The following is a 26,018-nucleotide window of genomic DNA, read 5'->3' on the forward strand; positions in this document are numbered from 1 at the left end:
CGAAATTCTAGTGGTTGAGTGGTAAAACAACAAATAAAGATAAAATTACAAATTGTGTTCAGGTTATGAAGACTAATGTAGGATGTTACAAGAAAGCAAAAGAAGAGATCTTTTGATGGGAAGATCCAGGAAGTTTCATTCAAGCTCAGGATTGGTTACAACTCAGCAGGGGGAGAAGAGCGGCTTGAAGACACATGCTACCTCCACTTCTTTCCTAATCCCACAGACATGACAATAGAAATGTACAACTATAAACCCATAAGGGACAAAAAGAGTTAGAGAAGAAACTGCAGCAGATGTATTGATAAGACACTGGCAGCTGGAAAGTCTAGTTGTAACCTTGGGTTTCCTGAAAAGCAGAAGATGAAACAAAGCCTTATATGGAAACTGAAACAGGACAGCAGAAGTGAGAAGGTGGGAAAAGTGAGACTGGAACGCGGCTCATGAGCTGGCTCCTATGTTGCACAACTGGGTCTCAGATCCCTTGGGGGCTTTCAGAGGAGCCGTGTTGAAGCAACTTGGAGCAGGCTAGAGCATGTGTTCATGACTCCCTCCCCTACCTTTTAAGGGCTGCCTTCAGGAGGGTTAAAATCTTTATACCTCTGGGTTGCTTTCAGGCAATGACTTCAGACAAAACTTTGGGGTGGCAAAGCAGAGAGAGGCTGAAGTCCATGCTTGATGTGGGAAACAGATCATGCACATGGGACTGTCTACCGCTGCACTGAAATCAGCTGGGCAGACAGTTTGTGGCACACAGCGCCTTACAAGTGGTTGCTACAGGCAGGGAATAGCCAGGATTCCAACTGTCTACAGGGGAGAATGCCAGTAAGAACAAAGATAGCTCCTATCACAAGCCCCACTACCTTTGAAGGCAGGAGTGTGATGTGGAGTTGATAACAGAAGAATGGCTTGGAAATCTGTACAAGGAGCATTCATTAACCTCACCATGCCTGCCCCAGCTCCAGCAATCAGGCAGTTTCTCCTTCCCTTGCCAGAAGAATGGAGGCTTTCTTTTCTAAGGGGCCCAATGTAGACTACTGCTGAAAGTAACTACTATTGATAGTAATTGTTCCTGCTCTCTGGCTATCCATTTTCTCTTTTCTTGTGCAGGTCTCTGAGTAGCTAGAATTTTTCTCTATACGTTTTCACTTTCTTATTTTATGTGGTTCTGTTGGTTTTTAGTAAGAAACTTCCTCTGTGCTTGTGAATCTCAAATGAACTTCTGTGTAGATGTCACCAGGAGTTACTGAGCATTATATGAATGTTTCCCAAGTTCTAATCTCATAATCTCACCCCATGGGAAGAAAAGCCTGCTTAGTTGCCTTTTAGACAGTCATCTTTTCCCATTGCCTTCATAATGATGGATAATCCTCAGAGAATTCCATTCTTTAATTGTGTCAAACTCCTCTCCACTTTGCTGCACCAGCCTTGGTGCCAAACCTGAAGGTGGGGTGGATTACTTCCACAAACGTATCATTGAGCCAATCTAGTCATATAGCTCCACTTAGATGCAAAGGAGGATGGGAAATGAGGGCTTGTTATGCCCAGAAGGAAAACAAAACAGCAAGTAAACACATAGTGTATTCTCTTCACAGTGACTTTGGTCAATGGCCACTTTCAGTATTCTAGAATCCCAGGAATATTACTCTTCTGCCACCTCACTCCAGCCACATTCAATTTGCACTCATCTCTATTTGCACATTGACTTTTAGGAACCAGATTTAAGATATCCAGTGCAGTGCCTGGGAAGTTCTCTGCCTATTGCCAGGAGAATGGAAATTTCCCTGGGGTATATGAGACGAAGTTGATGAATGCTGGAGTAGACTAGAGGAGACAAGAATTGTTTCATTTGAGAAAAGTGAATGGCCCTGGAGCAGACAAATGAATCTGATGCAAGGACTAATCAGAAAATACAAATGAAACAAGCTACAGATGTCCCCTGGAAAACAGAATCACTAAAACTGGTTGAACCAGAAAAAATGGGCTCAATGAGAAAGAGAAAGAAAATGGGGGAAAGGAGGGTAAGGAGGTATCTTAGCTCAGGCTGCCATAACATAATACCATAGACTCGGTGACTTAAGCAACAAAATTTATTCCTCACAGTTCCAGAAGTCTGAAACCAGGGCATCAGTATGGTCCTGTCCTGGTGAGGGCCCTCTTCCTGGCTTTCAGATGACTGCCTCCTTGCTGTGTCCCCACATGGAGGGGAGAGGAATCTCTGGTGTTTCTTCTTCTTGTAAGGACATTAATCCCATCCCAAGGGCTCCACCTTCATGACCTCTTCTAAACATAATTGCCTCCCAAATCCCACCTACTAATACCATCATATTGGAGGTTAGGGCTTCAACATATAAATTTTGGAAGGACACAAATATTCAATCCATAACAGCCGGTCAGTTGAGAAATAAAATTTGTTAATGAGTGGCTTTTTGGCAAACATGTCAGAAAGGACAGGAAGTAAGTATCAAGGACTTTCCTATTCATTAAAGGATATTTGACGACTTGTTATGAATCAGAAGAGAACAGCTGAAAATGAGTGGCTGGCAAAGTACTAATCCAGGGACCTGGGCACTGTTACATCTGAGTCACATCACCAAAAGGGAACTCCTTTAAAAAGAAATTTAACATTATAAATTCCTTTAAAAGACAGTAAATATTACCTGAGTGTCTAAAAGACATATTTGTTTCCTACTTTAAAATAGTTTTCTATTCTTTTATCATTTTGGTTATACAGATTTCATATAAATTTTAGCTGAACTGGGGTTGTTCAATTATAGTCAGCTCTCAGTTTCCTCATGTTAAATGAGAATGTAACAGTTTTCTCATGTTAAATGAGAATATTATTTAACAGTTGCTTAAATATCCACTATATGCAAGGTGCCGTTCTTGGAATAAACAAAATGAAATCCCTACTCTTACAGAGCTCACTTTTTTTTTTTTTTTTTTTTGCAAAGGGGTGGTGGTCATGCGCGTGAAGCAATAAACAAACTAGAAGAAATCAAATGATCATAGATACTATAAACAGAATTTACCCAGAGGATGAGACAGAGAGCGATAAGGATATAGGAGAAGGTCTGTCTCAGAAGAATACATTTAATCTGAGGCCTCAATGCAAAGGAGGAGCCTGTCATACCAAGATTTGGGGGAAGTGCATTCCAGAATAAATTCCTGGGAGCTCAAGTACAGCACAGTGACTATAGTTAATAATACTGTATTGGATATTCAAAATTTCCTGAGAGTAGATCTCAAATGTTCTTACCCTACACACACGAAAAGACAACTAGGTAAGGTGATGGATAACTTAATTGTGATAACCATTCCACAGTATATGTATATACCAAATCATTACATTGTATATCTAAAATGTATACAATTTTATTTATCAGTTATACCTCGATAAAGCTGGGGAAACAAACATTCCAGACAGAAGGAGCATCAGGTTCTTTGAACCAAGAAAAAGTTTGTTAACTTATGGAAAGACAAGCATTTTGGCTCAAGACCTAGGGTATAAAAGAGCAGATGGTGGGGGATGTTGATAATGGCGGAGGCTATGCATGAATAGGAGCAGGGTTATATGGGAAATCTCTGTACCTTCTGCTCAGTTTTGATGTGAACTTAAAACTGCTGCAGAAAAAAATAAGCCTACTTAGGCAGGGCACGGTGGCTCACGCCTGTAATCCCAGCACTTTGGGAGGCAGAGGCTGGTGGATCACGAGGTCAGGAGATCGAGACCATCCTGGCTAACACGGTGAAACCCCGTCTCTACTAAAAAACAAAAAATTAGCCGGGCATGGTGGTGGGCACCTGTAGACCCAGCTACTCGGGAGGCTGAGGCAGGAGAATGGCGTGAACCTGGGAGGCTGAGCTTGCAGTGAGCCGAGATTGTGCCACTGCACTCCAGCCTGGGCAACAGAGTGAGACTCCATCTCAAAAAATAAAAAAATAAAAAATAAAAATTAAAAAAGTTAAAAATAAGCCTACTTAAAAAGAAAGACAGAGAGTAGGATATTAAAGAGAGAGCAGGGGTCAAATCATGCCAAACTTTGAAAGCCAAAGTAAGGATTCAGAATTGTCTTCTAGGTGCAATTTTAATTCTTCCCGGCTATTCTTTTCATATTCCTCTTTGCAGTGTGCCTTTGCAGTGCAGTGGTTCTCATCAAAAGGTATTGCCTATTTCTCCACCTCCGAGAGTCTGGGCAGGCCCAGTGACTTACTTCGGCCTGTGGGTCATTAGCAAACATGACATAAACAAAGGCTTAGGAAGGTTCTTGTGCATTGGGGTTTGCTCTCTGGCTGCTCCTTGGAACTCTGAGTCCACCGTTGGAAGAAACCTGGTATAGCTTGCTGGAGAATGAGGGACCACATGGAGAAAAGAAGAGACATCCCAGCTAAACCCTCTATGACTTGGTCAACTAAGCAACCACAAGACATAGGAGTGAGGCCATCCTGGATCATCCAGCCCCAGCTTAGCACTGGAGAGCAGAATAAATATTCAATAGACCCACAGAATCAGGAATGAAAATAAATGAATGTTACTTCAAGCTACTAAATTTTGAGGTGGCTTATAATACAACAAAAGCTAACTAATTTTGTGTGATGGGAATCCTCCGGAAGATATTAAACAGAGCGGTGGCCTTATCTGATTGGCATGTGGGTTTAAAAAAAAATCCTTCCAGCAGCAGCATGGAGAATGGATAGTAAAAGGGCAGTGGAATCAGGGAGACCACTGGAAAGTTAATGAAGAATTCCAGGTGGGAGATGGAGGAGGCTTGGACAGGTCTGGAAATATTAGTAATAATTGCTGTGATCTCATCCAGTTTTAAGGTTTTAAATATCATGCATTTGCCAATGACTCTAAAATGTATTAATGTATGTCCAACCTGGACCTCACCCATTATTCCTAATTCATACACTCAAGTGGTCCTTCTGGACATCTTCACTTTGATGTATACTTGGGATTCCCAATTTAACAGAATTTGTGATTCTTACTGATTCAGTCTCTCAAAAAGATATCAAGTCTGTTCTTCCCATAGTCTTTCCATTCTCAGTCACTGAACATTCCAAACATTCAGTTGCTCAAGTCAAACATGTTGCAGTCATCCTTGAGGTCTTTCTCTCACACTCTACATTCAATCCATCAACAAATCTCATTGGCTTGACCACCAAAAGATATGGCATTACTACCCTGACCCAAGCCACCATCATCTCCCATCTGGAGGACTGTATAGCCTCTTAACTACATAGCCTCTCTGCTTGTTTTCCACCATTGCCAACTGGATTCATTTTCTATTGCTCTGTAAAAAATTGTTACATACACAGTGGCTTAAAAGAACATAAATTTATTATGTATTATATTTATTATTAAAACAACAAATTATTATCTTACAGTTTCTATGGGTCAGAAGTCTGAGTACAGGTTAGCTGGTCTTCTCAGTATTTCATCAGGCTGAAATCAAGGTGTCAGTATAGCTGCAATCTCATCTGAGGCTCATAGTACCCTTTCAAGCATACAGGTTGTTAGCAGCATTCAGTTCCTTATAGTTGAGGGACTAAGGTCCTTGTTTTTTAGTAGCTATCAGTGGCCAGGGACTACTCTCAGCTCCTAGAGGCTGCCTGCAGCTCTTTCCCATGTGGGCCTCATAAACATGTCACAACATGGCTCTTTGCTTTCTTCCAGGCCAGCAGGGGTGAACCTGCTGCAGCTGCTTTTCTTTTAAAGGGCCTATCTGATTAGGCCAAGGTTAACTAATTAATAACTGGATCACAGGTTCTACAAATCCTCAAGGCGAGGGAATTATATAGGATATGTACACTAGAGGGCAGGGTTCTTGGGGACCACCTAGAATCTTGTCTACCACACCCACTTTGTTTTTCCATTGTGAACGCACCAACTTTAGCTGGGTTCTCCAAAGGGCAGGTAGAAAAATCCTGCTTTTATGTTTTAAAAAGTGAGATCATGTCAATCTTAAGCTCAGAATATTCCAATGGTGTTTCACTCTGTGATAGAAAAAAATGCAGTCTTTATCTGGGTCTGCAAGGCCCTAAGACAGCTAGCTCTCCACTGCTCATATGCCCTTATCCCCTACAGTTCATTCACCCCCTTGCTCAAGTCATGCCAGATATCTTGGCTTCTCCTTGGTCTTTAAACACACCCAGAATGTTCCCATCTCAGGGTTTCTGCACTTGCTAATGCTTTTGTCTGAAATGCACTCCTTCTGGATATTGGCATACCTCACCCACCCACAGATTAACAAATTCTGCTCATCTTATTAAATAGGCATTCAGTAAATGCCCTGTGTATCTCTGAGTCACTTTCTAGCTCCCTGACCTTGTTTTATTTTTCATTTTAGCACTGGGTCAGTTTGGGTCTCCCAAAAAGCAGATGCCAAGATGGATTTAGATGTCCAAGAGGTTTATGAGGGAAAATGCTTTAGAAGGATAAAGGGGAGAGGTAGGAGAAGTGGGTGGGTGGAGGCTTCAGACAGCAATACAGGTCTGATATCTGTAAAAGAAGACAGGTAAGAGGAGGATCAGAAGAGAAGAATGGGTAGGGAGGATCTCAGATTACAATGCAGCTCTGAGAAAGCATTGGACAGGCTGGTGGGAAGCCCTGGAGCAAAGATGGCCTGTTAGAAGAGCCTCATGTTGAGCAGAAATGACCTGGCTGTAGCATCTTCTGGTCAGTACTCTCTAGGATTAGCCTGGGGAAATCCAGGCCTGTGTGGACACAGTAGGAGGGCCAAAGATGTCATAGGTAGAGGCCATCAGCCAGCTTCACTCCTCATAGCTCAACCTCCATAGTAACCACAAACACTATCATCACCCAATGTACATTACTGCTTTATATCACTGCATATCCACAGTACCTACAACAGTGCCTTTCACATGATCGCCGCCATTCTATAGAATTTATGAACAAATGACTAATAATAGCTAATACTTTTTGAGTGTTTACTGTGCACTAGGGATTGTTAAAAGTGTGCACATTTTTACTGGACTAATTATCACAAAAAACTCCATGAGGTAGGTGTTATTTTGTCCTCATTTAGAAGTGGGAGTATAGAAAATGTAAGCAATTGAACCAAGATTTCACATCTAGCAAGAAGCAAGATGATAGACATATTAACTTGCTTGGCTGTATTAATCATTTTACTATGTATATGTATATCAAAACATCATGTTGTACATTTTAATATATACAAAAATAAAATAAAATAAAAGTTCCTTAGAATACTTAAAGAAGAACCCAGATCCCAGGTGTTTAACCTCTGCTCTTCACGCTCCGCTCCTCTAGAGAGAATAAATACATTCAAACTCAGGATATGGTTGTAGGTGCAATCAACAGAATTATTAAAGAATTTAATGAGAAAAGTAAAAGAAAAAGAAAAATCAAGGAGAGTGCCTCAATATCTATCTTGGCAAATAGTGGGTGTTGAAATGAAAAAGATTGGCGCTTTCTCCAATTCTTTTTAGTTTTAAGAAGAAATTGTTTCGGCCAGGTTAATTTTGGGAAATGTATTAAGCATTCACAAAGTCATAAATTAGATATCTGAATATCCAAGACTGCATTTCTAGGAACCTTGAAATAAAGGTTTAGAAGTCATTATGGTTGAGTTTATATTTTTAACTACAAGACCAGAAGAAATTATAACAGAGGAATTATAGAGATAAAGAAGTGAAGTAGTGCAGCTGTTGTGGAAAACAATACGGTGTCTCCTAAAGAAATGAAAAATAGAACTCCCATATGACACAGCAATTCCTCTTCTCGGTATATACCCAGAAGAAATGAAATCACCACCTTCTAAAGATATCTATGCCCAGCCAGGCGTGGTGGCTTATGCCTGTAATCCCAACACTTTGGGAGGCTGAGGCGGGTGGATCACCTGAAGTCAGGAGTTCGAGACCAGCCTGGCCAACATGGTGAAACCCCATCTCTACTAAAAAATACAAAAATTAGCCGGGCACAGTGGCAGGAATGTGTAATCCCAGCTACTCAGGAGGCTGAGGTGGAGAATCGCTTGAACCTGGGAGGTGGACTTTGCAGTGAGCTGTGATTGTGCCATTTCATTCCAGCCTGGGAGATGGAGCAAGACTCCGTCTCAAAAAACAAAACAAAACAAAAAGATATCTGTGCCCCATGTTCATTGCAGCATTATTCACAGTAGCCAAAGTATGGAAAAAACCTTAGTGTCCATCCATTGGCAGATGAATAGATAAAGAAATTGTGCTATGTACACAAAATGGAATAATATTCAGTCTAAAAACATGGATAAACCTAGAGGACATTATGTAAAAGGGAATAAACCAGACCCAGAAAGAAAAACATTGCATGATCTTTTTGCATCATAGAATCTAAAAAACAAAACTGGAATACAGAGAAACAGGAAGTAGAAGATGGGGAGATGAAGGTCAAAGGGTACATAGTTACAGTTATGTAGAATGAATAAATTCTAGCAGTCTAATGTACAATATTAAGATTATATTTAATAATATTGTATAGCATACTGGAAATTTGCTGAGAGAGTAGATTTTAGGTATTTTCACCACACATGCTAAAACAGTAACTATGTAAGATGATAGATATGTTAATTTGCTTGACTGTAGTAATCATTTCATATGTATATGTATGTCAAAACATCATGCTGTACATCTTAAATATATACAAAAATAAAATAAAATAAAACTTACTTAGAATACTTAAGAAGGAAAAAAAGAAGGAGAAGAGAAGGAGGCTCAGGGCAAAGCCCTGGAGGAACCTCAAGTGCATTCTGCTGAGTGAGAAAAAGTCGATCACGAAACATACATGGTGTATAATACCATTCATGTCGCATTGTCGAAATGACAAAATTATAGAGAATAGACAGAAAGTTGCCAGAAATTGGCCGGGCGTGGTGGCTCACTCCTGTAATCCCAGCACTTTGGGAGGCCGAGGTGGGTGGATCACCTGACGTCAGCAGTTCAGGACAAGTCTGACCAATATGATGAAACCTCGTCGCTACTAAAAATACAAAAATTAGCCAGGCGTGGTGGCGTGTGTCTGTAGTGCCAGCTACTCAGGTGGCTGAGGCAGAAAAATCGCTTGAACCCGGTAGGCAGAGATTGCAGTGAGCTGAGATAGCGCCACTGTACTCCAGCCTGTGCAACAGAGCCAGACACCATCTCAAAAAAAAAAAAAAAAAAAAAAAAAAAAAAAAAATTGCCAGAAATTAGTCTTGTAAAGTGATAACGTGAAGGAGATGAACACAGTTCTGTATTCTGATTATGGTGATGGTGGCACAAAACTATAGATGGGATAAAAGTTTTTAGAATTCTAAACAAAAAAAGAGTGTTTGTAAAAACTAGTGTCCCAAAAAACTTAAGTACAGCCAGTATTCTTATAATTGTTTGTACTGCAGCAAAGTCAATTTCTGGGTTCGAACAATGTATTCTATATGTACGTGCTGGGTACACAGGAACTCCCTGTACCATGCTGGCAACTTTTTGTGAATCTTAAACTATTTCAAAATAAAAACTATTTAAAAATATATAGACAGTTTGTCTGCAAAGGTGGTATCTGTACATTTATTTAGATGTCTTTTTATATTTTTAAGAAACTTTTATAATTCTCTATAGCCAAAAGAATTTTAAAAGTATAGATTTGAACTAAATTCTTTTTGCTTCTAGATTGAAATATTTTAATAAAAGAAATAGAGTGCAGGGAAGAATAACTTAAACTGCTGGAGGCCATTTAATTTATTTATTAAACTAAACCTGATCACTCCTTATGTGGTGTGCAATATGCCAGAAGAAGGGGGATACACAAGTAAATAAATGGTGCACAGTCCTGGTCTCAGGGAGATCCCAGTCTAGTGTGGGACATACCACAAAACTCATAGTTACAATGCAGTCTTTTACGGGTGATTTCAATTTCTCATTGTGATGATCTTATAATGGGAGATATAGAATAAGAAACAAGTACTGGCTTAAAATTCTATAAATACTTACATTTTTTAAAAAGGCAGAGACATTAACCTTGTATAACTTTTCAAGGTCTGAGGACAAGATTATTTTGGCTTCCAATTTTACCAGACTTTGGCTCCTAATAATATTAAATCATTTCCTAAGCAAGAAAAATGACTTGGGTCAATAATAATTAGGCTATCCTTCTACCACTCAGACCTCAGAAGTAAATAAACCAGTAGAAAGCCTGCCTGGTTTTGATGTACATTTAGTGAAGTTGGAATAGGCAGGAAGGGATCCCTGCTTCTGATGATAGGAGGAGAGAGGAGAATTCCAAGTGGACTGAGTCCTGACCCCAAGAATGTGCTGTTGGGGTTGGTTTGTTATTTTTACTGAGACTCAAATTAACTCCTTCAGTTTTCTCCTAAAAGAAGCTTTACATGGACCCAGCAGAGACAAATCCTAATTTTAAAGAGACAACCCTGGACAATCATAGCGACCTGCCTTGGCACCAAGGACAGGGAATTAGGAGTGACTGGATGTTCATGTCATTTCCTTTTGTTGCTCACTATTCCCAATGAATTGTCCTCTTTTCCTTTTAAAAAAGTGGCTGGAGTTTGATGAGGAATAGCATACTTACATAGGCTCAAGATATCTTCCACAAATTATTTAGAAATTTAAAATCATAACTTTATAATAAAGCTGGCAGACACACCTTAACCAATCATCAGAGTTAACATCATGAGTATCTGGACAGACAGTATCATGTGACTGCTGATGTAAGACATTGAGAAGGACAGAATATCATTTCTGGTATTCCTGCCAAAAATGAAGAAGCTAAATCTAATCATATGGAAACATCAGACAAAACCATATTGCAGGACAGTCTACAAAATGAGCGTCCTGTCCTCTTCAAAAATGTCAAGGTCAAGATGCAGAAAGGCAGAAGAAGCGTTCCAGATGAAAGGAGACTAAAGATACCTGACAACTTATTGCAATGCATGATCCTGTATTGGATTTTGGACCAGGGAACGGGAGAAGGAATAGCTATTAAGGACGTTATTGGCACACATAACAAGAAAAATGGACTATGGATTAGATAATACTACTGTATCAATGTTAACTTTCCTAATTTTGAGTATCGTATTCTAAGTATGTAAGAGAATGTCATTGTTTTTAGGAAATACACACTGAAATATTATTTACAGGCAAAGAAGTATACAGTGGTTCCAACTTTCAAATAATAAAAAGAAAAATTTACATACATGTATGTGTGTGTATAAATGTTTATATAGATAGAGAATTATAATACAAATGGGGCCAAATGTTAATTGGTGAATCTGAGGAAAAAGGAAAACTTTTCTCTACGTTTAAAATTAAATCAAAATCTAACATTTAGAAAATATGTGCTCGGCATTGAGTGCTCAATGTGATCAGCTTCCTTGTGTTCATCAGGTTGAAGTAGAGTAGCAATTTTCCTCAGCCCCTGATGCATCTGGCTCACGTGGAGTCTATTCCAACAGCATGATAACCACAATAATCAAGGTCTGCAGAGAGGCTGTAAAAGCACAGAGGACAGCTCCCAACTTAAGCTGTGGGTAATAAATGATTTTCCAGGGTTGGTGATCCTTAAGCTAAGTTAAAAGGAGGAAGAAGAGGTACCCAGGCAATAGAGGGCCTTCTGGGTGACAGCTATGTTAGCAAAGGCAGGGATAACTTCTATCTCTTTTTGCCCCTAAGATCAATTCTCTGCCCTTCCTTCTCTGTGTCCAGGAACCCAACCTCTTTGGCCTGTATCTCTCAGATCCCCTTGACCTCTGTCTTCCAAAGACTTGATCAATGGAAGTCACCAGTAGGAGATGCAAAGGCAGGCAGGGGAGAGGCTGGCGTACTTATTCTCACTGATTTTGACAGTATCTATGTAAAGCTATTGCTCCTGTTGCCTGGCCCCACTCCATTGTGTCAGTGCACTCCAGACTTTGTTATCACTATTTATTCCTCTTGCCTCTTCAGTCCTGTGGTAGTAATGGCTTCCTAATCTTGCTAGTCCCTAGGTGCCTTGCCAGCCTTTGTTGGTTTCCCTAGCTATCCACTTTTCTAAGAATAATTCCTCATTATTTTCAGTTAAACCTTTTTAAGTGTGCCATGTGTTTTCTGCTAGGAACCTTCCTAAAACACAAGGTGTGGCTGAAGCTGAGGCCACATGGAGAGATAGTGGGAGATGAGGCTTATATGGTTCAGGGACCAGACCAGAAAAGGCCAGCTTTGGCTTTTATTCTGACACGCAGCAATCCAGACATTACAGAACAGATGTGCTGTGTAGAGGAGAGACCTACACAGCTCTCTCCTGTGTTAGATAGACCTCAATTGTGTGACCTTGGTAAGTGACTTAATCTGCCTGAGCTGTTTCCTCATTTATGGAAAGAGATTAACCTCACAGGGTTAATGTGAGAAATAGATGGGGATATAGCAAGTTCATCTCCTTTTATAACTATATCCAGACAGTATTTTAAAGATCAATTTCAGTACCACCTCCTTCATAAGACTTCTCTGACTGTATCAATCTCTAGTGACCTCTCCTTTCTTTGAATGTCTGTTGAGCATATACTCATAATCCAGAGTTTTATATTCCATCATTTCTCATTGTTTCATGTGTGTATATGCATATTTGTTTGCTGTGATTCTCCAACTAGGTTTTAAACTGTTTCAAGCAAAAGGCAACGTCTCACAGGTCTTTTACTCTCCCATTGCTGGACATGGTGGGGACTTATTAGGACTTGTTGGTTGACAAAAGGAGAGGAATGATTTTGAGTGTCATAGAGTTTAAGGGCAACATTCTTAATCCTCTTCCATTGTTTCTGACCTTTCTACCTCTACTTCTATTCTATTATTATTCTAAAACCAAAACAAATGAAAATTCTTTCATTCCTTCCTTTGCTCATTCATTCATTCAAGCATATCTTTTAGCACTTACTATATAAAAATTCATAGACATTTCAGATATTTTGTTAACTTTAATCATTTGCAAGAGAAGGATTTGTAGTAGACATAGAGTTCCAAAATTAAGTTATGATTATGCTCCCCAAAAGGGCCGGGGTGATGTGACAAAGAGGAGATGGTACTTTAGATTTGGGTATAAAAAGGTCCCCCTCTGTGGCTGAGTAAATTTGCTATTTTCTTTGCTAAAGTTATTTCAATAATGATTTTAGTTTTTTTCCTACTCTTTGTAGTACTAGGCATTTTTATTTAACAAATTTTTCCTAAAAGAGAAATGAGAAGCTTAAAAAAAGCAGAATTTGGACTAACATTACCATAGAACTTAACAATTTTCTCACATTGTCTCATTAATGCTCAGGGCACCCGGGAGGTCACTAAATATGATGATTATCACTTTTAGACAAATTAAAATACCAAGGAACAGAGAGGTTAACTGAATTCCCTATTCCCTACACATGAAGTTATTGTTGAAGCTTGTAAATGGAACTTATTCTAAGATTCAGCCTGATTTTCATAGCTTCTTAGGCCCCTCTAGATGCTTTCTCTAGGAAAGAAAAAAAAAAAAAGAAGAAATCCTAGGCCAGGGGGATCTAGAGTTGGTGTTTCTCAGTCTGGAGGATGTCTACCTCTTCCTCATGCTCAGGAAATGACCCAACACATCCCTGGCCTGGGCATGGTCAGAGGTGGGACTGGTCAGTAGCATGGGCCTGGTGTCAGGCCATCGTAGTTCTTGCGGGTCTGTGCTTTTGTATTTTCCTTTCTAGGTATCCTCAGAAAGTGAGGTTTCCTTCTGGTCCAGGGATGAAGTAGGAGGGAAGTTTCTGAGCCTTTTATTTCTTAATGTCTGTGCTGAGAATGGGATGCTGTCCATCATAATCAACACCACAGGAGGAATGACTCCCAACTTGCCTCTGTGCATTTACCCCATATTTATCAGTGACAAAATGCCCAAGTCCAATGCCCATTATTGACTCAGTGCCTCCAGGGATCTGATGGATTTTGTCCCTGAGAAAGGGAAGCAGGCGGTACCTGTATTTGCATCCCTAAAATGCATCAGGCCTGTGCTTAGCTGTAGAGTGCAGGACCAGTCTAAGGAGAGCAGTCACCCCTCACCACCTGTGGGCTGCTGTTGGGGGGATGTGGGACAGTGGAAGTAAATAGGCCAATGTTTTTCAGTTTTTTTAGAGATGGCATCTCGCTATGTTGCCCAGGCTGGACTCAAACTCTTAGCTTCTAGCAATCCTCTCACCACAGCCTCTTGAGTAGCTGGGACCACAGGCATGAGCCACTGTGCCTAGCTCCAACATTTTCCAAGAACAAGAAATGTAGATTTCTGGGGAAAGATGATTTACAAAATCGCTAAATGTTGTTAAAGACATCATGTAAAGCAAATATCCTATGACTACCCAGTTTATGGTCCCCCTTTGATAAGCAGATTTCCCTCTTTATTTGCCATTGCATGAGATTTGGTGGCAGACTTGAAGTGTAAATGATCCAGGTGGAGAGAAAGTAGAGACTACGGATACTACTATTAGGACTATTTCTTTCCTGCAAGTGGCTCTAGCTAGAAGATAGAATGGAGCTGATATGGATGTTCTGATGCAGATTAGAACTTAAAAGGAGGAGGTAGAACAAGAAAGTGCTGATGAAGCAGCATTTTTCTTTACTCTTTTAAGACAAGCAATTTCTAAATTAGTGAATGAGCTAAACCTGTACATTGTCCAGCCATGGGCTGGGAGAAGTTTAAAGTCGTGCTCTGGTGTGGGATTGATATTTTGCAGAGCAGGGAAAAGCTGACTTACTTCGCAAAGATGATCAATCTCATAGAAAGATACAAAGGGACCCTGAGAGGTCACTGACTCAATTCAAAAAGTTTTTATTGAGCACCAATATTAATCATCCCACTAAAGGTCTATCTCCAAATACAGTCACACTAGGCGTTAGGGCTTCAATATATGAATTCTGTGGAAGCACAATTGAGCCTATAAGTGGTATTATTAGAATTTTAATTTATAAATTTCAATCAAAAACATTGTATATAAATAGGAAAATAATTCCTGTAACAAGATTCATTTCTATAAATGTAATTTGTTCCTATTTCTCCCTTATATGGTAATTTAGCCAATTTCCTAGAATCCTTTTGTTAGTAAATTTTATATATAGATATGGATATGCACCGTATACATCTATCTATAGCTGTCTGTTTATAACTATATATAAAATACATCTGTATATGATATATAGATATATACAGCAATACATATATATAATGTATCTATATAAACTTATCTATGTATCCATAACACATCTATATTTGTATATATGCAATATATCTTTAGATGTATATACAATCTATATATATAGATTGATAGCTAATATAGATAACTATATAGTATGTGCTTATATACTGAAACCTCAAGTTGGTTCTATGATCCATCAAATGAAAGATAAAAATGTCCCATCCCCAAATTACCAAAGTATAGTTGTTTTCTTGGACTTACCCTCTGCTCTAGCCAAACTTATTTTCTTGTCATTTGCATTCATTTGTTTTTCACTCGGCAGACTAAACATGCCCTCTGTCCAACTTTCCACTAATCTTCGTCCTCACCTTTCTCCTAAAGTCTAGTTAAAAGGTACTTTGTGTAAGGAAAGGACAGAAGGAAGGAGACAAGGAAGGTAGGATCAGTTTTTCTCTATGCCTCCTTCCCCTAGAAATGTCTCCCTTCAATTCAGGAGTTTGTGGGCACCACTAATTGGCATTTCTTAGATTTGTACATTTTGTGTGTTCCTAAATACTTATTTGTACTTCCTCAAAACACAGGGATGAAGACTGAAGCTAGACGATACCAAAAAATTCATCAATTGAGTTGGAAAAACATCAGTCAGACTCTTGGCTGAATCCCCGGTCTACAAGACAGAATGACTTCTGCTTCTTCCACTTTGTTTGGATTTGCTTACAACACAGCACATTATGACAACCTATGTTCATTAGGCTGTCTCCAAGGATGTTGACACAGGTTACATCTATTCCATGGAAAACTAACTGGCTTAAAGCAAAATTTTAGGTTAATAAAATTCTCTACAGAACGATCTGAATTTGTAACCTTATTGAATTACTATGAGGAATGACCATCTGATTATTTGGGTGGAGGGGAACACAGAAAGAATTGTTTTTACATCACAATACTTGCATTCTATGTGTGTTTGTGTGTGTACATATATCCTATATATTTTATGTATTGAATATATATTTATATGTTATACTTACATATTATATCTACATATATATGTGTATTTATATATGCACATATACACATATATTTATAGATATATGTATTTTCTCTTTATATATGAGGAAATACGTATATAATGAGATTTTATATTGGTCTAGTATAATGAACTCGAATTTCTTCTGTACAGAATATGTTTTATCATCAGTATATCTCCAGTGGTATTACTACAGAGAATTTATTCACATAAATGTACACATGCAGAGTAAAACCATGTATATTAATATACTGATAGCACACAAATCAGAGAATATAAGGAAGAGTATAGTTCAAATTTGCAGGATTTTCCCACACTCAAATTTTACATTACGATCAATTTTCACTGTTATTTCTTTTTTATATATATAATCAACCAAGGAAAGGCTGGCTGCTTATTTTGCATCTCCAAAATTGTGTTCCGCTGCTCAGTGTGTAGTTTTGTTGAGGATGTTTGTATCATCTTCTGTAAAACCAAACCAAGCAGATCCTTTCAATGTAAAGAAAACAAAAGGGCAAAATTACATTCGGATTAGCCCCTGCCACAAATCACCTGAGACCAGCTAGCGAGAAGGAAGAACAAGATCTTCTGGCTTTAAGGATGCTTCTGTTGAAACCTGTTTGAAGCAATGTTTAATTCAATTGTCTTCTGCAAAACATATTTCAAATAGATGCCCCACAGGAAAGGATTCTGTGGACAAGTGAGTTTGGAAACCCTGACTACTATGTCTTACTTTAGGAGATTCTTAATGTACCTTAGCCTATTATAGGCACTGCAAAACCCCAAAGAAAAGCAATCTTTTTAACTTTGTTTAAAGCACTATTTCTAAATATAGGTAGACATTAAAATTGTTTTCTCATATTATTCCTTTGGGAAATGTTGGTGTAGAACACTTAATTTGGTCTTGGAATAAGCAAACTGATGCAACTTTTCAATGACAGGGAGATACAGAAGACACTTTCCTTTTTCATGGTTAATTAATATAAAAGAAACCTCAAAGCTCTTCAAAAATTGCTAAGGAAAGCAATTATGACAAAGAGCCCACACTATACCCCTAAAGACAGAAAATACACAGTACAATGCCAAATGTCTAGTACTGCCTTACTTTCCCCCCCCTGTTATTAAGCTGCCTTCCAGCTGATTCCAGCCCCATGCTATAGAGACTTACCTAGTAGGATCGCTGCAGGCTATTTCATATGAATTTACTGGGGTAAGATACTGGAGAGGCTCCACTGTATACATTTACACACAAAGATTATGCACTGATGAGAAATACATGCTGTTCTATATTTAAGTAATGACCCTTTGAGAGCTCTTATTTTGTGTCTTTTGAGGTGCTGCCTCCTGCTAATACATCTTAGAGATGATATTTTACTGTGAGAATGGTGTGTGTTTGTGTGTGTGTAAATCTCTGATAGTAATACCATTTGAGAAACAGAAGAAAAGCTACTGCATCAGACCATTGGTTCTTCCAATCCTGTATTTTATCTGTGCTTTGTTGTACCAAGAAAGGGTGGGATGAGCGTTTGTCGCATCCTTTGCTATCTTCCAGGTAGTATGTTTTCTTGGCTTTACTGTCATCTTGAGCCTTGTTTTGGAGGGCAGAAGAATGCTTAGGTCATGTTTAGTTTTTATAGGCTCATTTAGTGGAAATGGATCCTTTGGGCCCAGTCTATGCCCATTGACTAAATTTAAAGTTCCTTTTCTTGCAGGTGGCTTAATTTATATTTGTTGATGGCGCAAGGAATGCAAATAACCACACAGGTGACCTTTAGGAGGCTGTGAGAGCCAAAGCAGTTATATGAGTGACTTGAATTCAGAAAGAGATTTTGATCTATTTTTAGCATTTCTACAAATATCTTTTTCTTGAGGAAAAAAAAGTGTTTAATTACCCAGTAGGCATTTTGGAAGCATTTAGAGAGCTATTCTGAGGTAAATGATCATATATTCCAATACTATAACACTAGATGAGTGATAAGGTAAAAGGAAACCTGAGCAGAATTATAGAACCATTAGAATGGATCAGACCTTGTGGGGATTATCTGTTCAACCCATTTTATCATATTGCTTTCTATCCTGGCAGGTCTAGACCTATACCTCAAGTGAGAACATAATTGAGGGTGAATCATGACCTAATATGAAGTGATATATGACAGAAATAAATTGTTTTTTCAAGATCTGAGAGCTCTTTTTAGAGATTCTGTCCAAGAATCTGTCCAAAATGATGCTTTGGCTGCTACTAATAATGAAATTAGGTAAATGAAATACCTAAACTTTACCACCTATAAGTTTCTAAGATACTTACTAGGTGATCACATGATTTTCTTCTTCAAGAAAAGGTGGGGCCAGGCACAGTGGTTCACACCTGTAACCCTAATACTTTGGCAGACTGAGGCAGAATGAGTGCTGGAGCCCAGGAGTTTGAAGCCAGCCTGGGCAACATGGCAAGACCTTGCCTCTATAAAAAATTAAAGAAACAAATATTAGCCAGCTGCGGTGGCCCTCACCTGTGGTCCCAGCTACTGAGGGGGCTGAGGCAAGAGGATTACTTAAGCCCAGGAGTTGGAGGTTGCAGTCAGCTATGATTGTGCCACTGTGCTCCAGCCTGGGCAACAGAGTGAGACCCTGTCTAAAAAAAAAAAAGGTATTTATAGAAATGCTAAAATGAAAGAGATTTTCTATTTAGAAACAAAGTAGAAGTTTCAGAACTTTTAAATATTTACTCAATTTGATCAATAGAATGAATTCCATAAATCTGCATAGTTGAAACTAATTAAACATTTCAAATATAAACATCTCTAATTTAAAAACTGATTTTGGAAATAAGAATATAGACCCCTCTGCATTGTCGGGGGTGGGTGAAAGGGGGAAGGTAAAGATGAATGAAACCTGCCACTTATGTTTCACACTATCAAAATCTGTGTGGTTTCTTGCCTATTCAGCCCTCCTCTCCCCACATGGAGGTTACTCCCTAACCCACCTCTAATTCCTATTTACTGTTTGAATGTCATTGTTGAGCTTAAGTAAGAATTTCAGCCCCACACCTTGGAGTCCAGTATTACCACTGGAGGCACTCTTATTGCTGGCACTCCTCAAGACTGACCTTCCAACTCTGCCACTGTACCTGATTCTCTGTCTCAGGAACCCACCTTTATTTCAGTCTCAAGAACTGGCTGTTTTGGGCTTTTCAGCAAATTAGAGACTAAAATCTGATATCTGAAGTTCACTCTAGTTGCCTTAATTTGAACTAGGCTTCTGACATCTGCATGCTTGGGGCACCAGTCATCTGAACGTGGCTTCCCCCATATTCTTTACTTGAAAGGTGATTCAATTAATTTAACCATGTCCAGCTGTATTCTGTGACATAACAGGTATCTCATTCATAATTTTTTTTTGAAAAGCTATAATATCCTAGTGTTCTTAAACTCTTCATTAGAAAGTTGCCAAATTAATGGGAATTTGACAATCTTTGCTGATTTATTAAGATCGTTTATCTTTATTTAAAGAATTTTAGTATGCTTCAGTATGTATGGGAAGTAGGGGCATTTAAAGTGCTTAAAGTTAATAAAGAATGGACATAGTTTTATCTGGTTTCCCTTGGTGACTCCTTTGATGGAAAACAAAAAAGTGAACACTACTATGTAAGGAGCAAAGATAAAACCTCATATGATGATACTTATAAGAAACAGCTTTAGGCCGGGCATGGTGGCTCATTCCTGTAATCTCAGCACTTTGGGAGGCCAAGGTGGGCAGATCACCTGAGGTCGGGAGTTCAAGACCAGCCCGACCAACAGGCAGAAACCTCGTCTCTACTCAAAATACAAAATTAGCCGGGCATGGCACATGACTGTAATCCCAGCTACTTGGGAGGCTGAGGCAGGAGAATTGCTTGAACCCAGGAGGTGGAGGTTGCAGTGAGCCAAGATTGTGCCATTGTATTCTAGCCTGGGCAGCAAGAGTGAAACGCTGTCTGAAAAAAAAAAAAAAGAAAAAGAAACAGCTTTAAAACTTATGAGATTAGAAAGTATACACTATATTAGACCAAAAATATGAACACCGAAACTTGACTGGGGCTACCAAAAGTCCTTACCTCTGCGATAAAGTAAGAAGAGGAAATAAAAGACACACAGATTGGAAAAGAAGACATAAAACTACTTGCAGACAACATGACTGTCTATGTTGAAAATACCAGGAAATCTATTTAAAAAATCTAGAACTTAGAAGTGAGCCTAGCAAAGTTGCAGCATACAAAGTTAACATGCAAAAATTAATCTTATTTCTACATAGTAGCAATGAACAACTGGAAACTGAAATTGAAAATAGTAACATTTACAATACTACTGAAAAGTGAAGTATTCACATATAAATCTAAGGAAACATATAAGAGATCAATAAGCTGAAAACTATAAAAAGTTGATAAAATAAATAAAAGAAAACCTAAATAAATAAATGGAGATATATACTATGTTCATGGATTGGAAGAGTCAATATAGTAAAGAGGTTAATTCCCCCCAGTGATCTATAAGTTTAACATAATTCCTGTCAAAAATACAAGGATAATTCTTTGTAGATATAGACAACATGGTTATAAATTATATGTAAAGGAAAGGAAGTAGAATAGCCAAAAGAATTTCAAAAAAGAATAAAGTTGGAAGAATTGCACCTCTCAATTTTTAGACTTACTATATAGCTCCAGTAATCAAGACAGTGGAGTACTGACAAAGGGGTAGATACGTTGATCAATGTAAGAAAATTTAAAAATCCAGAAATAGACCCACACAAATAGGGCTAATTGACAAAGATGCTAAGCCAATTTTATGGAGAAAGAATATTTTCAACAAATGGCACTAGAACAAGTGAACATTTATGGGCAAAAAATGAGCCTAAACCTAAATCTCATACTTTATACAGAAATTAACTCAAAATGGACCATAGATCTAAATGTAAGATGTAAAACTTAAAAAACTTCTAAAAGAAAACATATGAAAAAGTCTTGGTAACTTGGGATTCAGCAAAGAGTTCTTATTGATGGTATCAAAAACACAAGTCAAAAAATAAAAGAAAGATAAATTGAACTTAAGCGAAATTTAAAACTTTTGCCTTGCAAAAAAACAATATTAAGAAAAGAGACAAGCTAGACTGGGAGGAAATATTTGCAAATCACATATACAGCAAAAGACTTGTTTCCAGAATATATAAAGAATAGCCAAAACTGAATAATACACACAGACACACACACACACAAACTCCCTGTTAAAAATTGGCCGGGTATGGTGGCTTATGCCTGTAATCCCAGCACTTTGGGAATCGGAGGTAGAAGGATCGCTTGAACCCAGAGGTTTGAGACCAGCTTCAGCAACATGGCAAAACCTTGTCTCAACTGAAAAAAAAAAAAAAAAAAAACCACAGCTGGGTGTGGTGGCATGCACCTGCAGTCCCAGCTAAGGTGGGAGGATCACCTGAGCCTGGGAAGTCAAAGCCGCAGTAAACCTTCATCTGGGTGATGAGAGTGAGATCCTGTCTCAAAAACAAAAAGGAGGTGTGTGGAGGCAAAGACTTGGATAATTCACCAAAAAGAATATATAGAAGGAGAATAAACATATGAAGGCATGGTTAACATCATCAGCCATCAGGGAAATGCAGAAACCACCATGAGATACCCTTACATATCTACTGAAATTCCTAAAATAAAAATTATTAATACACTGTGCTGGTGAGGATGTGGAGTAACTAGAATTCTTATACATTGATATTGAAAAGGTATAGCCACTCTGGAAAAAAGCTTGGCATTTTCTCACAAAGTTAGGCATATGTTATTCATTCCAGCAATCCCACTCCTACATATTTTCCCTAGAGAAATGAAACCATGTGCACCCAAAGACCTGTACACGAAAGTTTATAGCAACTTCAGTCATAACTGCAAAAGACAGGAAACAACCTAAATGTCCTTCTACAAGTGAATGGATTAAAAAACTGTAGTACATCCATACAATGCAACACCACTCAGCAAGAAAAAAGAACAAACTATATCAATAATGCAAAAACGTGGATGAATCTCAGAGGCATTATGCTGAGTGAAAGAAGCCCATCTCACAAAATCATATATACTGTATAATTTCATTTTTATGACATTCTTGAAAAAATGAAGCTATAATGACAAGGACCAGATCAGTGACTCTTTGGCAATTCAGGTAGGTAGAGAGAGGGTGTGGTTACAAAATGATTACATATGGGAGCTTTTGGGAGTAATGGAACTGTTCTGTAGGAAAATAGATAAACCTCTCTCCTGAAAATGAATTGTGAGTACAGGAATGCATCCAGACAGAGAGTACAGAAACATTTACTTTTTATTTTAAAATAATTATAGACCCAAAATTAGTTGCAAAAATAGTACAGACTAGTCCCATGCCTCCTTCACTCAGCTTTCCCCCTGGTAACAGCTGACATAACTACAGTAGATTATTAAAACCAGGAAATTGACATTGGCACAGCAGGTTAGCCTACAGAAGGAAAGCTATAAGACACACATTTGAAGATTGGCAGAGTGCAGAATTAAAGGAAACTTTTAAGGAATTAAAGGGGAACTTTGGTGTCTTGTATCCTGATTTTATTGGTGATTACACAAATCTGTGTATGTGTTAAAATTCATAGAACTGTACCAAAAAAGGGTCATTTTTACTGTATGTTAATACATTTAAAAATAAAAAGTGAAAAAGTCATAGCACTGAAATTTCATGCTAAAAGGGATATGTGCATATTTGATATTTAACGTATCTTTATGAGAAAATCTCTTTTAATGGAGGGATAGGCTTCTAACTCCTATTGAAGACGTGAAATTGAGCAATTGCTTTAGACTTGTGAATACAAGGTGATCGCTTACTACATGTATGTATTTTTTTGGAACATCTAAGAAAATTTTGGGTTTACCATACATATATGCATATGTTTAATCTCTTAGATGTATAGACGTTATTTATTCCTTGTGAATGTTTTGTTTGTTAATTCAGATAAAAATAAGTGAATTATTTAAAAATAAATCTAGAATAAAATTATAAATCCGTTCAAATGCTTAAATGTATTCAATAAGTCTGTAAAAGCGAATAAACATTTTTGAAATGCTCCTTTGAAGTTATTGATCAAATCTGCAGACTTAAAAATAACATAATATGTATAGCTGATCTTAAAAGGGCACGAAAAAACTGACATTTGGCTGAGTGTGGTGGCTCACGCCTGTAATCCCTGCACTTTGGGAGGTCCAGGCGTGCAGATTGCTTGAGGCCAGGAGTTTGAGACCAGCCTGGCCAACATTGTGAAACCCCATATCTACTAAAAATACAAAAATTAGCCAGGCATGGTGGCACATGCTTGTAATCTCAGCTACTTGGGAGGCTGAGGCAGGAGAATTGCTTGAACCCGGGAGACGGAGGTTGCAGTGAACCAAGATCGCACCACTGCACTCCAGCCTGGGCGACAGAGTGAGACTCTGTCTCAAAACAAACAACAAAAACAAACAAACAAAAAACCCTGACATTTTATATGTGTAATTTTAATATATTGAATATCACTTTTAATGCTCAAAATGAACTTTCTGGTGAAAAATAGGCTTGATTGATTAGGGAAGGTCAATGGCGGTAGAATCTAGGACCAAAAGCAAACACACATATAAGACTAAACGGGGTCATTTAGGAAATATCAATAATCTAGTTTAAAAAGTGAGAAACTGAAAAATATTCTTTAGATTCTCTCTTTAAATTAAGAAGCTTGACTACAAAATTCTATTACATAAGTAAGATAAAATATAAAAACAATCTTGGTTTCTAAAGTAAAGCAACATAAAAGAATATCCAAGGTGGAAGAGAAGAGGGTCAAAGCATTACCAGAAAAACAGAGAGCTGAGAGACATGGGGGGACAGCCCCAGAGAGTTTCTCATAGGAAACACAGTCACAGAGTGATATATGGAGGAAAAAAGTTCATTAAGTATTTCACAGACTGTGATTTCTTAGGATATTGCTACTATTTAAAGTAATTATCTCCCCTATCCCCCACCAGCAAAGATAAAGCAAAGTAAACAATTTTTGTGGCTTTTGCTTCTTAAGCCAGATAAAAATAAATTCCAAACTTGGATATTATAATAATATATGGTACATTAAGAAGAACATCTGACTAGGAATTAGAAAATACAGGTTCAAGTCTTAGCTTCTCCTGAGAAAGTACACTCATTTTCTCTGATCCACAATTTTCTCGTATTTAAATGGGAATAATAATCGCTGCTTTGCCTGTGTTACAGAATTTTTATGAAGATCAAAGAGATAATACATGTGAATTTTGAAAATTGTAAATTACTATATACATAAGGTATTATTATCATATTTAACAGATGCAAATGAAGAGCTCCAAAGAAGTATTAATTCTATTTGAATACATTTCATCGTGAGAAAGACAACTTTATGTGAACATGCAAAATATTTGTGCTTTTGATTACCTCCTTCTTAGACTTCAAAAAGCAATCTCTTATGCTTGTGCTTAAATCTGTTTCTCCTCCTGTCCCCTCATGCTCTACCATCCAGCTCCCAAAAGCCCCTCTCCAAAAGCAGTTAAAACTTCAAAATAGAAGATAACTCATGTAATAAAGAAAACAATCTCCCCTCCCCAATACCTCACCCCAACAGTAATTCTGAGTTGCATGATTATTTTGAGACTGCAGCAACGTTTTTACTCACATGTAATTATGAGCTGTAGGTGAAATTAGCTCTTAGTATGAATACGTCTGATTTCTAATTTTTTTATTTAGAAATAATTGCAGACAAAAGAATCTGCAAAACAGTGCAAGAAGAGCCCATGTATCCATCACCCAGCTTCCCCTCAATGGTAACATCTTACACAACTATGGTAGCTTATCAAAACCAAGAAACTGACATTGGTGCAATTAATCATACTACAGAAGGAGGGCTGAAGACATCAGTTTGAAGAGTGACTGGGAATCAAAGGAAACCTTTAGAAAAAGAAAGATATAAAACCCAAGGAGGTGGTTTCCAGAGTGCCCTGATCAAGTTGAAGCCATGGGAATATGGTTTATTACAAAAGAGAAGACAGAGTTCACAGGCCACTTATGTAAAGAAGGTGGCCAAGATGGGGTCTGGAGAAGTGTTTCCATCAGTTTCCCAGTGACTAAGGATGATATGGGGACCATCCTTAGGTTTACACTAGAAGTTTTAATGACGAGGAAAGAGGGAAGAAGAATGGTTAAAATGTTTGCAGTATTTGGGAGTTTGTCTACTGGAAATGAATCATACTGAGATTTTTCTACCCATAATTTGTCTTACTTTTGTACAGTTTGTACTTTCACCCTGTCTAGCTAGCTAGCTGAAGTATCTCTGGAATGAGGCAACTTGCACCAGGAGTATAGACACCATGCGTGGGGAGGGTGGCATTGCAGAGAAAGAAGATATATCAGGAAGGGGAAGGGAAAATTTCTAATTCTTCCAAGAACCCAGCCTTTGAAGGAGAAAACCCTAATTTTTTTGGCAGGTGGTGAAGTAAAATCCACTTTCCCGAACAGAACATTTTCTGTTTGCCAACCGCCAGAGGACTTATTTTTGTATAACCTCAATGAAGATTCTAAAAGCAGCCCAAATCAAATTCTATTCAGCAAATTAGTCACAACCAAAATTTATTAAAAGTAAAACCACTCAGTATTCCAGTAGGATAAAATAATTTTAATTTAATCTTTATTTATGTTATCCCCTTTGGTCTAGAACAAATAGTTTATTTAATTAACAAATAACTTCAAAATTCTCCTGCTCTCCTATAAGTC

Source organism: Nomascus leucogenys, chromosome 5 (assembly GCF_006542625.1).
Source record: "Nomascus leucogenys isolate Asia chromosome 5, Asia_NLE_v1, whole genome shotgun sequence".
Lineage (NCBI taxonomy): Eukaryota > Metazoa > Chordata > Mammalia > Primates > Hylobatidae > Nomascus > Nomascus leucogenys.